This window comes from Amborella trichopoda, chromosome 12 (assembly GCF_054954075.1).
Source record: "Amborella trichopoda isolate Santa Cruz 75 chromosome 12, AtrichopodaSantaCruz75HAP2 v2.0, whole genome shotgun sequence".
Classification (NCBI taxonomy): domain Eukaryota; kingdom Viridiplantae; phylum Streptophyta; class Magnoliopsida; order Amborellales; family Amborellaceae; genus Amborella; species Amborella trichopoda.
Window position 1 is genome coordinate 12,563,488 of NC_142347.1, and position 16,334 is coordinate 12,579,821.

The following is a 16,334-nucleotide window of genomic DNA, read 5'->3' on the forward strand; positions in this document are numbered from 1 at the left end:
CATTCAAGAACTCAAAAGCAAGGGTTTCACATTTCATCTCAGGTAACTCAAGCATGGTGTTTTCCTATGGTTCATTCTACAATTTTAAATGAATTCTTAAGAGTTGCATCTAGAATTGATTTGCCCCACGCCCCTATACCCGGATCAAAGAATTTGGAAACATACTATCTCTGGTGAATTCTCAACAATTCCTGCTTGGGAGTTCATCAGGGATAAAGGACGTAATTCATATTGGAACTCTTTAGTCTGGTATAAGGGCATCAATACCAGAGTTTCCTCGATGAGTTAGAAAGTTGCAAACAATGCCATTGCTATTGATGAAAAAATCATGTCTATTGGCATCCCTTTAATTTCATGCTGCTCACTGTTGGAAGGTATTTTTCATCATTATGGGGCCCTCGCTTAATAAAGGCCAATGTAGTCTTAGAACAACCTTAGAACTGGCTAAGATCTTCATGAGGTCTTTCAAGAATCTCCTGCCAAGTCTCATTGAATTTCGACATGTCTAAGGTAGTGTAGACTGAGAAACAGTTCCAACAGAATCGACTTCTAGCACCATGAAACGGACCCCTATAACTAGAGCTACATTTTCAACATCTCAAATTGTTGTGGGACCGTAATCATTAGATCCGACATTATTGGAAACCCTCAAGGGTCAAGTGTCAGCTCAAACGAACATTTCAGGAAGAAGTTATAGGTGAAAGAGTGAAACAGGAGAAATCACATGCCATTCCCATGCGGCCACCCTGCAACACTACACCATTGAAGGGACAGTCACGACCAGTGACTTTCGACACTCATATGTCACTCGTCCTAAATCGTATTGCGCTCAAATTTGGTGAGCAGGTCAAGACGAGCGATTCAATATGTGGCATGCCCAGTGATGATACTCGAGCGCGAAGAAAAAGCTAGAGAGAAGTTGCTGATCTGTGAAGAAAATTGCAAAAAATTTAGCAACGTCATCCCTTGCTCGAGTGGTCAAATCACGTTGTTCGCGAGCCCGATCGACGCGAGACCAATTCCATTGCGGGTGTAAGGTCTCGGGCCATCTCTGATCCGAACCTTGTACATGATTAACAGTCGGATTCTGCACACGAAGTCGATGAATAGACTACAAATTTCGTCGTCGAAATCCTTGATTCCTGCCAAAATTCCAAACTTGCAAAATCTTTGTTCGGCCACGGAATCAAGCTGCGTTTAGTGCTCCGTGATTGTAGTGGCATGCTCAGTGTGATTCAGTGAAGAGAACACAGAAAAAACGTCAAGGAACGAATACACTAGCGATCCAAAGTTTCAAGATCTACTGAAATTTCAAGTTACATGATCGTGCACCAAAAACATGATCCATGGGTCGAAGTTGGTATGAAATAGATCGCTATGCCAAGCCCTACAAGAAAACAATCATCTTACGATCAACCAGGCACAAGAACGACCCCGGATCAGCCATGCAAGATCACGCAAGTCCTAAGGCAATACAAGGGCTGTTATGAAATTCCACGACTTGTTAGGAAGGGGCAAATCTATCATTTTGCACCCCTATTTTCTTACTTTTTTTAATTCAATTTAATCTTAATTTCCAACAATTAGGGTTACTTTCTATCATCCACCCATGTTTGGGGTGTACTTCAATATATATGTACTATTATTGTACGCAGAAAAAAAAGAAGAGGCAGAGCCATACACACACAAGAGAGAGTTTTCACTTAATACAAGTTTCTCTTTCTTACTATTGTGGTGTCACATTTGAGTGAGAGAGTGAGGTGAGAGAAACTTTTTGATTGGTACCCCTAGTGTTGAGGTAAACCTTCTCTCTCTTCTCCCCCTTCTTCGTCTGAGTTCCTTGCAGAGGTCGTGCACGACAGTGGCAGTGCCGTGCATGCCTCTCCCTTGGTCCCACAGGTTGTGCATGGAGATGGCAGCGTCATGCACGAGTCCCCCTCCTCTTTTATTCGTCTGTCTCTTTCTTCCAGTGAAGTCTGTAGACGCCGCTGCCTATCGCCGCCCACAGACGTAGCTGTGACGTCTCGACGAAGAACCCAGATGACGAAGCTTATTGCCGCCTTCAGGGGGTCTCCCTCTATTATGCATCTAGCCGAGACAATGATACCTATTGTCGCTCGCTAGAGGCTTTGGTGACACCCATCGCCGTCCGCGAGCTTCCTTCGCACGACCGGCACCCATCGCCGTTCTCCCTACATCCTGTGCCTATCGTTGTGCGAGCTAGGAGAAGCTATCACCGTATGCCTTCTTAGGAGCTGGCACCGTCCACAAGGGATGCGCTGTCTCCTTGCATTGCCCACAATGCCTATTGATGTTCGAACTTCCCCTTCTCTTTACCGTCACATTCTGTCCTCTTCACCTCTTTCTCCTCTCACTTAACTGAGGGTAGAATTAGCCTATCACTGACCCGCCGACTTCGGTTTCGAGTAGTATTGCCGTTATGTTGGTCATAAGAACCATGCCCATCTTGCTACCACTCCGAGTCGATAATTTCTGGTTGTCATGCTAGTCTCACCCCCACGTCAAGCTCTCTTCTCATTTCTATGTTTCACCGAACCTTGCACTTCATCACCTTCTCATGTGAACGTGCATTGCCCTAAGACAAGGGTGGGTTCCTTCAACCCACTTGTCTTACAAATTCACCATAGAAGTGTTGTACAGAAAAACAAGAGGATTACAGGCCAAGGGAGGCGATTCCAAACCAGCTCAAGCAACTGGGGGGCTTTCTTCGTGATCTAAGAGGGCGTCCAGGCGAGCCAGCCCGAGTAAGTCCTGAACCCATCTAAAATTCCTCTGTCATTGGTTGGTATACCTGCCCTTGCCATCGAGCAAGGTTACGAGAGAGCGATCTCAAATCTCGGGTTAACCAAAAACTCGAGACACGTGCCGCCAGATTACCTAGATTCGAAGGTTGAGATCGAGGCACCTAAGTGGAAATAGCATGGAAACTAAGGACCATGTATTTGTTACTTGCACTTTTGCCAATAGCACGTGGAGCTGGTTTTCAAATTTGTTTCGATTACCCTTTTCCTATGACATGTCTTTTGAAGCTTTTAGTAAGAAATGGAAAAAGTCGGGATCCCATGGCAGAATAAAGGATCTATGGATTATTGGATGATCTCATATCATCACTGCAATATGAATGTTCCAAAACAAATGTCGATTTGGTGAAGGTCGGTCAATGTCTCAAATTCATTGGTCAAATTTCTTCAATAACTTCTAAGGCTTTGTATACCCTAAAATCTAGGGAAAGATCCGTTGATCTCGAAGGTGGTATGGCTTCCGCCTGTGTCTGGATGCGTCAAACTCAATATAGATAGATGCTCTAAGGGGAATCCATGAAGGTCAGGCTTTGGAGGTATATTAAGAGAGTCTTCAAGAGTCGTTCTTGGATATTTTTCAAGACCTATTCCTATACGAACAAATTATCTCGCAGAGCTTAATCTATTTATTTATGGTGTAGAATATGTCATTAGAAAAGGTATCACAAATGTCTGGATTGAATGTGACTCTTTTGGTATTATTTTTGCCATAAGATCCAAATTGGTACTTTGGTATGTTCAAACCAAATGGAAAAATGTAATTGTTCCCTTAAACAAAATCACATGGAAAATTTCATGCGTATAGGGAAGCAAATACTGTAGCAAACAAAATGGCGAATATTGGTTGCCATATGACTTCATATAAGGAGTGGGATACATACCCAAATTCTGTTCGAAATCATATCTCATGGGATGCAGCTAGAAGACTGAGATTTAAGTAATGGATTATGTGATGAAGAATTATGGTCATTGGTTAAGTAATGGCGTGAGTTCGGACTCTTTATGTCATGACTACAGTCCTTATCGCAGATGGCTATGCCGTAGGCGATAATATCTAGGAGTTTTGTTCTCCACTACTCAATTGCATTGTAAATCACCCTTTGTATCTTTTATATTTTTTTTAATGAAAATTGCTTACTTCTAGCAAAAAAAAAAGAAGCAAAGAGATTATAGGGAATTCTAATACTGGAGCTGGATATTTTGACAAGGTTTGGAGGTGCCATTTCTTTTAATTTTCCACCATACCAAACCTTAAGCAAAGTAAGGTGCACCTAACCTTAGCAAGAAGATGCAAATATGGTTCTAAAAACCCTTATGACAGCGTGAAAATCTCATTTAAAACTTAATTATGAAATTTAAGCTCCAAAAATGGTGTTTATAATCATTTGAAAGGCTTGGAAATAGACATTCAAAGTAATATTTCAAATAGATTGCTATATTTCAAATATATTGCTATGAGGTGGCATTGGGATTGAAGGTCAATTTCCATACGACCTCTTTGATAGGTATTAACTGTCACCTGGCTTTGATTCAATCTTTGGCTAATGTTTTTGGGATGTTTGGTGGGCTCCTTCCCCTTTTCTTACTTGGATATTTTGATGTTTATCCTCTGCCCATTTCTCTGTACTTTTTAAGGGAAGTCCTACTGGTTTCTTTAAGGCTTCCAGGGGTCTTTGCCAAGGGGATTCCATGTCACCATTCCTTTTTTCCATCTATGTAGAGTGTTTTAGTTTGATGATTTCAAAAGTGGAAGGTAGTGGTAATTTCTCTGGATTTATGGTTGCTAAGATTTATGGTTGCTAAGATGAGCCCTATAGTCTCTCATTTGCAATACGCGGATGATACTCTTATCTTTTGTGAAGCAAATGAGGTAGAAGTTAAAAACATTGCATGTTTTTTAAATTGCTGTGAGGTGGCATTGGATTGAAGGTCAATTTCCATAACACCTCTTCGATGGGTATTAACTGTCCTTCAACTTTGATCTAATCTTTGGCTAGTCTTTTGGGATGTTTGGTGGGCTCCTTCCCTTTTCTTACTTGGGAATGCCACTCTCTGATTTTAGGCATTCTACTTTGGGATAAGGTGATAGAGAGAGTCCATTTGAATTTGGATTTTTGGAAGCCGAGTTACCTGTTTTTGGGTGGTAGGGTTATTTTGCTAAGCTCCTGTTTAGCGATTTTACCAATTTATTTGATGTCTCTTATTCGTATGCCAACCTCAGTCATAAAGAAAATTGAAAGAATGATGTGTAATTTTCTTTGTAGGACTTTTGGGGAAGAACGAAAGTATCATTTACTTAGGTGGGATCGTGTTTGTACCCCTAAGTGTGAAGGTGGTATTGGCATTAGAAAGTTAAAATATATGAATGGGGCATTGCTTTGTAAATGGTGGTGGAGAAGTCTTTAGTATACAGATCGGCTTTGGTTTCAAGTCTTATCCTCAAATTATGGTCGAGATAGGAAATGATTGTGGTTAGGAGGGGGTAGTATTAGTGAGATGTCTTCTCTGTGGAAGCCCATTTATAGGTGCAAACCGATGATTGCGGGTTATTTTCGTTGGAATGTTAGTTGCGGTGATAATATTTCCTTTTGGGACCATAAGTGGATAGGTGATTGCCCTCTGAAGCTTAATTATCCGGAACGTTTTGCTAAGGTTTCGCAACCTAATGCTAAGGTTTCTGATATGATTGAAGTGAGTGGTTTCCATGGTGCTTGGAGTATTAATTTCCCGTATAATAGGCTGAATGAAGATACTTATATTCAATTTAATGGGTATCGTGGATTCGGTTTATATTTCTCAGGGGGCTATGGATGAAGTGATTTGTGAAGTTGAATGTGATGGGGTCTTCTTGATCAAGTCTTGTTATAGGCTTTTCTTCCACGATAGATAGAGATGGTCTTTACCTAATGCAGCCAAAGTGTGGAAATGGCCTATTCCTCATAAGATGCAGGTGTTTTTATGTTTAGCTGTCCAAAATAAAACTTTGATGATGGATAGTATGATTAAGAGGAGTAAAGTTTTACTTAACATTTGTTTGATGTGCAAAGCGGATGAGGAAACTAAAGATTATCTATTCATCCACTGCCACATTGCCTCTAGAACTTGGTATTGATTATTTGGTTTATTTAGGGTTCATACTTCACTGCCCATTCCGTGATGGGTATAGTGTCACAGTTAGCCTTTAATCATTTACCTTCCGTGGGTATTTTGGTTTGGTGAATAGTGAGAGGGGCAACGTTATGAGAAATTTGGAAGGAAAGAAATATGCAGACTATTGAGGGAGAGAGTCTATCTTTTGATAGATTGCTCAGTAAAGTAAAATTGTCTATTTGGTCATGATTTTTGGTTACTAAGGAGGGTTGAGGGATTTGACAAACAGATGTTATGTTGAATTTACCAAATCTATTTTTGATGGGGTAGATTAATGATGAGACCCGGAGTATTTGGGTGGCACAAGAGAGTGGGGTTTTAAGTTAAATTTTGACGGGAGTTCTTTGGATAATCCAGGTTTGGCAGGCATTGGGGGTGTGTTGCGTGAATGTTTTTGAGAGGCCATTTTCTCATATGCTTGCCCTATTGGTTTAGCCATGGCTAACTAATCGGAGTTATTGGCTTTGCTATAAGGAATTAAAATTTTTATCTCTAGAAACCTTGGGAGTAGCTGGATTATTGAAGGGGATTCTTTGAATGCAATTATAAGGTGCAAGAATGAGCTGCTTAGTCCTTGGAAACTGACATCTAGTTGGCTGTAGGTTATGGATCTAGTGGCTGCACTCTCAATTTCGTTTTGCCATGTTTATCGTGAGACGAATTCGTTGGCTGACTCTCTTGCTAAAGGAGGGGCTTCATTGCCCCGCTTCAGCTATTTCTTCTGATGTAATTTCTTTTGAATATATTTGTTTAATAAAGTAAGGAATATTTGTCAAATAAAAATATTTCAAAAGATACTATTTTTAGGACTTTGATTTTTTTTTCATCTCCACATATCTCGAGGTTGAAATGATCAATGAGAAAGTTTTGCAATATTAGAACAACATTTTCCCTCATTGTAAACAGTCTCCATAGGGAAATACATTATCGATAAATACCTTACCTATGTGATAATTAAGACATTAATGATGAATGCCTTAATTAGTCATAGTTAAAATGAATGTGGCATTTCTTGGGTGTGGTTTCTATAAGGTTGCAACAATAAACAATCCAATTAAGGCACACCTCTAAATTTTAGCATAACGTGCAATTTTGGTCTAAAAAATTCTTAAAATTATATGAATATCTATTTTTATATCTAATTATAACATTTTAAACTCCAAAAATGGTTAAAATCAAGTGGATCTATAAAAATATATAAAAATGTTGAAAATAGACAGTCTAGATAATGTGTTGTAAGATGCACTATTTTTGTGACTCAAAATCTATGTTTTTTTTTCTCATATTCATACATCTCATGTCGAGATGATCAATTAGAGGGTTTTTCAATATTAAAACAACATTTTCCGATGGATTTTGAGGTGCATCCGTAATTTTATATTTTAATTTAAGGTTAACCTTATATAAACTTTTTCCTTTTTCCTTTTTCGAATATGCTCAAAACCTTGTGTGGACATAGTGTGTCTCATAAGTACAAATAAGTGTCAATAGGGATGCTATGGAAACTTTATCAAATGTTCAACCTAACCATTTAATAGTGATTTTCTTCATGGATGAAAAAATTTCACACTTTTGAATGACTCACATATTATATTATCAATATGAAATTCCTCCGGAAATTGTTGTGATCAATTGGTGAAAAATCAGAAAGTAACGTTCACAACTATTGTGCATTCATATCAATATAAACAAGCAATGGAAACTACACAACATCAAAGCAAGAACATAGAATGAAAAATCCAGCAACATGCATTCACAAAGCACAACAATTTACCGTGGTTCGGTCACAATCATGACCTACATCCACGGGAGAATGGTACGAGACTTTACTTACTGATTTTAGAATATTACAAGGCGAAATTGAGCTCAAAACATCAATTTCAAACAACCATTTCGTGCTCTAAACATGGCCCAAAAACAAGGCACCAAGAACACAAAAAAATAAGTTCTGTTTGACACTTTCTCTCACTAAAATAGGGCACATAGTAAAACCACAATGGGTTCAAGCTTTTGATTATTTTCTCTTTCTAAAACAGAGCCTACAACAACCCTCAAGAGAAAACCTAATCACAACCCAAACTCTCTATGTTTTTCTGACTCTTTCTCTCTTTAAACAAAAGGCTTTTAATTCCTTTAAAAGAGAAAAGTTCATACAACACCATAACCATTGGATTAGATATAATCGAATAGCCTAAAATAAAAGAGATAAAAGTCAAATAAAATACCCACATGTGTGATTTGTTTTCATACATGTAACAATCTTTAACTTGAAGACAAATCACAAAGTCTTTGATATAATCACCAATGCACTACTCTCCATTCACTTGAGGTTACATCTCCTCCAACCCTGAAAGTCTTCTACACATCGTATTCCTTTCAGTTGAGACGACCTTTATCAACATATTAGCAAGGTTCTTCTCAGTGTGAATCTTGTTTAGCTATAAATCTCTACGCTTGAGGGCCAACTGAATAAAATGGTATCTGACCTCTATATGCTTTGTCTTGAAGTGATAAGCTGCATTTCTTAGCCAAATGAATAGCAATCTGGTTATCACAATGCACAACATATTTATCATGTTTCACCATAAACTGGCCAAGTAACCTTCTCATCCAAATCATTTCATTCACTGTGTCAGTCAATGCAACATACTCAGCTTTAGTTGATGACAAAGCAACAATATCATTCCTTTGAGGTTCACCCCTTTAGGGGCTATGGGAATGGATCTCCAATATAGAGATGGGTCTCCAAGAGAGAGCGAGAGAGATATGGCCTTCGAGAGAGATGCGATATTGCCATGAGTTTTTACTTCTAGAGAGAGAAAGTATCTCGGTTGCTCTCGAGGTTATCTTTTCGATAGTGGTATTATGGTGGAAAATAAGATATTGATCGACGATGTTGTATAGTTGGGAGAGCGAGTTTAGAATGAAAGATCAGTGATGGTTTTTTTACTGATGTTTAGAGATAACTATTATCTCTTGTAATCTAAAACTATAATATTCATTGTGATAGTGGATTTCAACTTGCTGAGACAGTGGATGTAGCCCTATGGGAGAACAACGTAAATTGTATGTTGTTGTGGTGTGATTTTTAGGTTTGTTTTATTTCTTGCACTCAATTTATAGTTCTATGCATCTACTGTGCATTTAGCCAATCATGTATATGATCTTGGATGAGATCATGGTATTTAGGATTCCTAGTTCCACAAGCGAGAGGTTCTTGAGAACCCTACAAAACTGTAGGCTTCTTGTTGTAGTTAAGGTCTCCAAAGGTTTGAATTAACAAGGAGAAAAATGTATAGAAGAGAGGGGAAATATTTCTTAGCAATCCATCTTTCGCAAAGTTGGAGTGGTGTTCTGACTATACCACCTACTTATATTATTTCACATTGCAATTTATAGGTGAGACAATTTAAATGAAATATGGTGTGAAATTTATAGGTGAGACCATTTAAATGAAATTTGGCAAACCATTAACTCATGTACTTCTCTTATTAAAAAGAAGTAGTTCTTCCCCCCCTCCCCCCGTGAAGAAGCAACTTGCAAAGATTTTTCTTCAATACGATATTTGCGATCAAAGTAAGAATCACAAGACAATTAATTTTGAGTTCTTCAATACGTAGATTTCTAAAAATTGGATGGTCATCTACTTCAGAAAAAAGGAAAAAAAAAAAAGTGGGTAGGGGTCTGTCTTCCCCAATGAATCACCAAAAAAAAGGATCATCTATTCAATCTTGGGATGTTATTTTTTTAAGGGTGCGCTTTGAATAGAGCCGAGTGTCACGACCCCACCCTCTGTCCCCTACCGTTCATGCCGGAGGATGGCAGAGTGTGGGTCCATGATCCCAAGGTAGCGAACGCCACTCAGGTCGGAGTGCGCTCAGTACTTTAGAAGAGCGGTAATCAAAGCAAACCATGAAAAAGAAAAACTCTAAACACAAACATGAAAGATCCGGGCAAATTAAAACTGAAACTTATATTTATATACGTGTACAACTTAGAGCATTACAATTGTTCAAGGCATCAATAGCCAAGATACAAAAATACATAGTTCCAACACAAACTAGAGCATGGCCCACGGCCATGAAACACATACAATCAAAAAGTCTCTTTGGCAGGTGCAGGTCTTTAACCACCATAACGATCACCCAACCGATTGCTCTTGACTTGCAACTTCTACTCTACAAGGACATAAAGTAAAAGAATGAGCTATAAAGCCCAGTAGGTAGAATCAGATGCCATGCTTCACTATTACATTAATTAAGAAGCCATGAGTAACTCTTTTCGGAGATGGGCAATAATAAAAACACAGGCATCATTAAAAAGCACTAGTCTATCAACTCTTATCGGCACAAGTGTCATAATGAATCACGAAGCTATAAATTTAATCAATTCAACATCACCAAGTATCTTACCCAACTCACTCTCTAGGTCACCTACTCTTGAAGTAGAGGCCCGATTCATCAGGCCAAGCCAATCCCATTACTTTTTACGTCTACCATCTCTCAAGAGGGAAGGCAATGACAAGTGGGTGTCCTACTTCATAATACCTTCACACACACACACACACACAATCCCTGGCATGCTTTGGGGTTTTCGATAGGCGATGGCCTTGCAAGACACTACTCCGTACGCCACCTTCCCAAACATCATCTACCCCGACTCCCGTCCTATCATTGGGAGAGCCGGGGATATCACATGAAGGCAATGCAATATGCTCAAAGCACGCCCACATGTCTTATATTACAGTATGGTCGTGCAATACGCTCAAAGCATGACAACTGTATCACAGATCACAGTATCACATATCTCAGTATCACACATCACAATATGGTCATGCAATATGCACAAAGCATGGCAACAGTATCACAGATCACAGTATCACATATCCCAATATTACATATCACAGTATGGTCATGCAATACGTTTAAAACATGCCAACAGTATCACAGATCACAGTATCACATATCCCAGTATCACATATCACAATATGGTCATACAATACGCTCAAAGCATGCCAACAGTATCACATATCACAGTAGAGTCATGTAATACGCTCATAGCATGACAACAGTATCACAGATCACAGTATCACATATCCCAGTATCACATATCCCAGTATCACATATCACAGTGTGGTCATGCAATACGCTCAAAGCATGCCAACACTATCACATATCACTATATCACATATTCCAGTATCACATATCATAGTATCACATAACGCAAATCACAACTGGACATGTATCATAATTTGCACACATATCCGAGTGATTCAAGTCCTGCAATGATACTTATTTAGAATCACATGGTACTTATCTCATGCACTTATCACATGACTTATCATATACACTTATCTCATACACTTATCACAAACACTTATCACATACACTTATCTCATACACTTATCACAAGCACTTATCACATACACTTATCTCATGCACTTATTTACATGTACTTATCACAATCACTTCTCTTACACTTTTCACAAGCACCTATCACATACCCTTATCTCATGCACTAATTTACATGTACTTATCACAATCGATTATCTCATACATGCATTTACCTATTCATTAGCATTCACTGATATTTTCGTTGATAACTAGTTTGGGCTAAATTCAGGGGCATTTTGGTCATCCAACACATTATTACAAAATGTGAAGGGTCTTGGAATTTCCTGCATTCTTAACAGTGGCATGGGCCTAGAAAAAGGGACATCATTTCCAAACCGTTGAGAATTTTGATATGCTTCCCATACTAATTTTATACTAGACACACATATCTTTCAAATGGAGGTAGTTTGAAATAATTTGAACTTCATTTGGTCAGTCAAAAACTCGTACCATCAGAGGTCAATATATGAAATTCTACTGAATTCTGACATATCCCTCTTTACGAAGGCATACCTTTCAATCTAAAAGGAATTTCGAAATCTACATGAAACTTTTAGTATACACACAGATCTTTCAAATAGCAGTAATTTGGGTACATTCAGGATCCATTTGTTTAGTAAAAAATCATGACAACAGAGGTAACAATTGTGAAATCCAGTGAAATTTGCTAAAAGTGAAATATTTGTACAATTTGAAGCATAGTTCATCATTTATGAAGAATTTGCACAACGTTAAAATGTAAACATCATAATAGACATGTATTAATCAATTGGTGGTGACTTGAGGGCATTTGGATGTCATTTTACTAGTCAAAAGTGGATTTAAAAAACATGCATTTCCCATGAATTTCATAGTTTAAACATGGCATAGTACAAAGAGCACTTAATGACTTCCAATTATGAGGATTAATCATGTAAAACCTTTTTCATATTGAATTATACTTGCTTTATTATCATCTCACCAATTTTCAGGGCCAACTAGAAGAATTTAGTCGCCCAATTGTCATACAATGAAGACCCCATTTCCCTGGAAAACAGGGCCCCTTCTAGCATAAGTTTTACCATATACAGTGACATACATAAGAAGATTTTCCCTAAAAATCCGTTTTGAACTTCATGCATTACACATTCATGCTCATGTCTTCCATCCACACTCATAACTTTACTTGGATTTCATGCTTGAATGAACTAACCAAAAATATCCATCACAAAACATGGAAGCATGACATGAATCTACTTACCTAAGATGCACTGGTGTCTTCAAAACCTCCTCCATAGTCCTCCTTCAAGCTTCTATCAAGGGCTCTTCAAAGGGAAGCAAGGCTAACAATGGGGCTCTAAGTTGAGAGGCTCTAGAGAGAGAGACTGAGGAAAGTGAATGGCATTGGGGAAGAGAGAGGCTTAAGTACCCTACTGGATGGGGAGGCAGCCCAAGGCTGGACAAGTGGCAAGCTCCATATATGCACAAGGATGAGTGGCGTGTGTGGTAGGCTCTGACCGCTGGGAGGTGCTTTTAACGTCGTCACCTGTTTTGGACGAGTCCTGAGCAGTTGATGACTCGGGGACGTCCACCTGATTGGAAGAAGGGATAAGGCGAGTTGCGCCTGGGATGAAGTCCTGTAAGGTCGACAGTGGAGGAAGGGTCCTGAGAAATTCTTCCTCGACTGGTGACTGAGGAATATGATTCCTTCGGCAAGCTGACCTGGGTGCTCGTCTCTTTCTGGAGCTCTAGTGAGGCATTTTATCCGTTTTATCACGCTGATGAGTAGCCCTAGCTTCACAGAGTCCCTCATGCTTAATAGATTATAGCCTACTTCTTCTGTGGTAGACTTCCCAAGGCTGAAAAGTCAAGGGCTCTGAAGGGTCTAGTGTAGGTTTATAGGGGACCGATAGTGGGATTTCCTCTTGAATGGGAGTGTCAGCTTGGAAGTATTCTAAGAGAACGACGCAAACAATGTGGACCTTCTGTACTTTCTCCACAACTATAGCCTCGAACTCAGAGCATTCTGCCCCATACCTGGTGATATGGGCACTAGAGATTTTTAGTACCCTGAGCAAGCCGCTCAAGCTGCTTGGGAGTGACGAGACCCTATTGGAGCATCACCTCGAAGAGGGCCAGCAGAGGATCTAGCTCGGCACTTCCCTGAGCTTGTGGCGAGCGGTCTTCTTGCTAAGGACCTGAGAGTGTCCTTCTGGGTTACCATAAACTTCTTGGTGCTGCTGCATCTTCTTTGCCAAGAGCTCGTGGAAGCCTGTGCATTTGCTCAGTTCATGGGCTCGTATCAGGTGATATGGACACCACAGGTTCTTAGTTCCTGGAGGCAGGAACTTGGGCTGCCTTGTTGACTTCGGCGTGATGAGACCTTCTTCGAGCATTACATAAAATAGTGCACGGAAGACAACGGGTGCCTCGTCATCCTCCTAGATTGTTATTATGTGGGAAGCCTCAATTGCCCCGAATGCTTTCTTTAACTCTTCGATCTTTATCTGGCCCATGTTAATAAGGGCTTCAATAATGTCTTTGAGCGTGTAGCACTCTTGAGTGGGTGGCCTACTCTCCAGTGATATGCGTAATATCTCTCATATGTCTCATGTCTAGCCTGCTCTGGGGATTTGGTTTCCGGCAACTGGATCATGTTTTGCTCTAGTAATAACCGAAGCAGTGCAGGAAGCCACTCCTTCTCGAAGGGGTACACCTTGTTCTGGTTCTGGATCTAGTAGTCACTTCGATTTATATTTTTAAGGGGGGGGGACCTTGTTATAGAATAGTTGTGCTGTCTGTTCCATGGTTGTGACTACCCCTTTAAAGGGGTCCAAGGTTTGAGGGGCCGCTTTCTTGGTGTCAGTCACAGTGACAACCGTGCTAATCACCCCTGTTTGCTGGTTGCCCCGATTATTGAAGTGAGAATTGATATTGCCCCGATCATTTCTCGAGCTGGAGGGCTGTCGGTGAGATTCACCGTGGTGCTTGGATAGACCTTCTATACGAATCACTTTAGAGATGAGCTCTGACATGGAGGGTGGATTGGAGGCCTAAACATGTAGGGAAATCTCGAGTAGCATATTTTGTATGCAGGTCTGAACCGCTTCTCTTTCCGTCATAGGAGTGACATGATAAGCTGCCAGCTCTCTCCATCGGTTGATGAACTTATCGACTGGCTCGCCAGGCTCTTAAGTCAGAGTGAGGAGCTCGATGGTTTCCACATTTCTCTAGACTTTGTAGAAGCGTTGATAAAACAATTGTTCCATTTCTTGCCATGTGTGCACCAAGCTTGGAGGTAGCCGAGCATACCACTGGAAGGCTGGCCCTTCGAGAGTCTCGACGAATTGATGGAGGAGGAGTCACCCGTCAATTGCTATCTCTCGACAAGCCACCTGTAACTGAGTGGTATGCTAGTGTGGGAATGTAGTATCATTGAACAGGGGGAGCTTCCCCTTTTGATAGTTTGGGGGAAACGACACCTGGTCGATATACAAGGGGTACGAATTTTGGTAAAGCTGCACCCCTTTCATGCTCGGGATCTTACTCTTGAGACTGTGGGTGACAATGGCATCTACATCGGCTTGCGAAATCATGCGGGGAGCAGAGCTGTCTTGAGAGGGATTTGGGGGAGTTTGGGTGGGAGTTGTGTCCTCTGCAGGCTAGGAATTGGCCTCATGGTGAGGAGGAGAAGTAGGGGTCCTAGAGGCCTCCACGAGATCCATCTTTGCGAGAGTGGATTGCATCATCACCTCGAACATGTTCATTCACTTTTCTTGGGAGTCACCCGACTCGTTGAACACCATGATGCTGACCGTTTCTTCTTGAGGATTAGAGCTAGGTGGAGAAGTGGACTGCCGGGGTAAGCGAGTCGTACGCAGCAAGTCGGTCTGCAGGGGCTCAGCATACCCTGACTGGACTCGAGTCTTATACGCGGACCGTGTGAGGACCGGTTCTTGACGGTCTTGGGACCGTCACTCCTTGGCAGTTCGGTCTTCTCTTGTGATAGTAACCACCAAGCAATGTTCTTGGACCTCTTGTTCAGGCTCTGGAATCCGAAGAGGGAAGAAGGGGTTGTGAGGAAGGAGGTCATCAAGAGTGGTAACCTCAACTACCTTAGGGGCCTTTCTAGTCAGGAGCTGCAAGCCTCTTTTCTGTTTGATCTTGAGGTTGCAATAGACTCCACTTCAAAATTGAGACTGAGATTTGGAATGCATCTTCTTTCTAGAGCATGCAAGGTTGTGTCCATCATCTGGAGCAGAGAGTGAGGTCTAAGGATATGCTGCTTCCTTGGAAGTTGTAGGCTTCTATCTTTCATCAGACCTTTGCCCTGAGTTCCCTTGTGAGGCCCTGGTGCATGGCTGATCTGGGGTGGCTGACTCAAGATGGTACTCTTAGGGAAAACCGTTGAGTACTAAGTCTTGAGGTATTTTCCTGGTGAAGGAAAGGTAGAAGAAGGAACTACCTCGCGACTCCGCCTGAGTCGAGATCAGGGAGGCAACTGTGAAGTTGGTGCATGTGCACCTTTGAAGGCAGGCTCCAGGTGACTTGGGGGTCAACCAGGCTCAGTCTGTTGATTTGACCTTAGGAGGTCGAGACCTATAAGCTCGTGTCTGTGAGGGACTGGGTAAGAACCCATCTCTCACAGGGTGAAGCCATGTGTGCTGAAAGGGAGGACGAACTGGTCGACCCCCGTGTGCTCGAGCTGATACAGAATTGGCGCTGCCCCGAGCTGTGGGATGCAAATGCATGACACATGCAAGTTTCGGCCCGAGAAGCCCTAGCCTTGGAAGCGAGGTCAAGGTAGCATGAAATTTGCCTCGAGGTGTGGCTGGAGTGGACGGACCATGAGCCTTTAAGTGTGTGTGAGAGGTGGAGGCTCCAGGACCTTCGCCTTGGTGTGTCAAGCCTCTAGGCATAAAGGTTTGTGGTGGTGAAGGAGTATGGGGGGTGGCCTTGCGGTGACCCTAAAAAATGATGGCAACCTTCT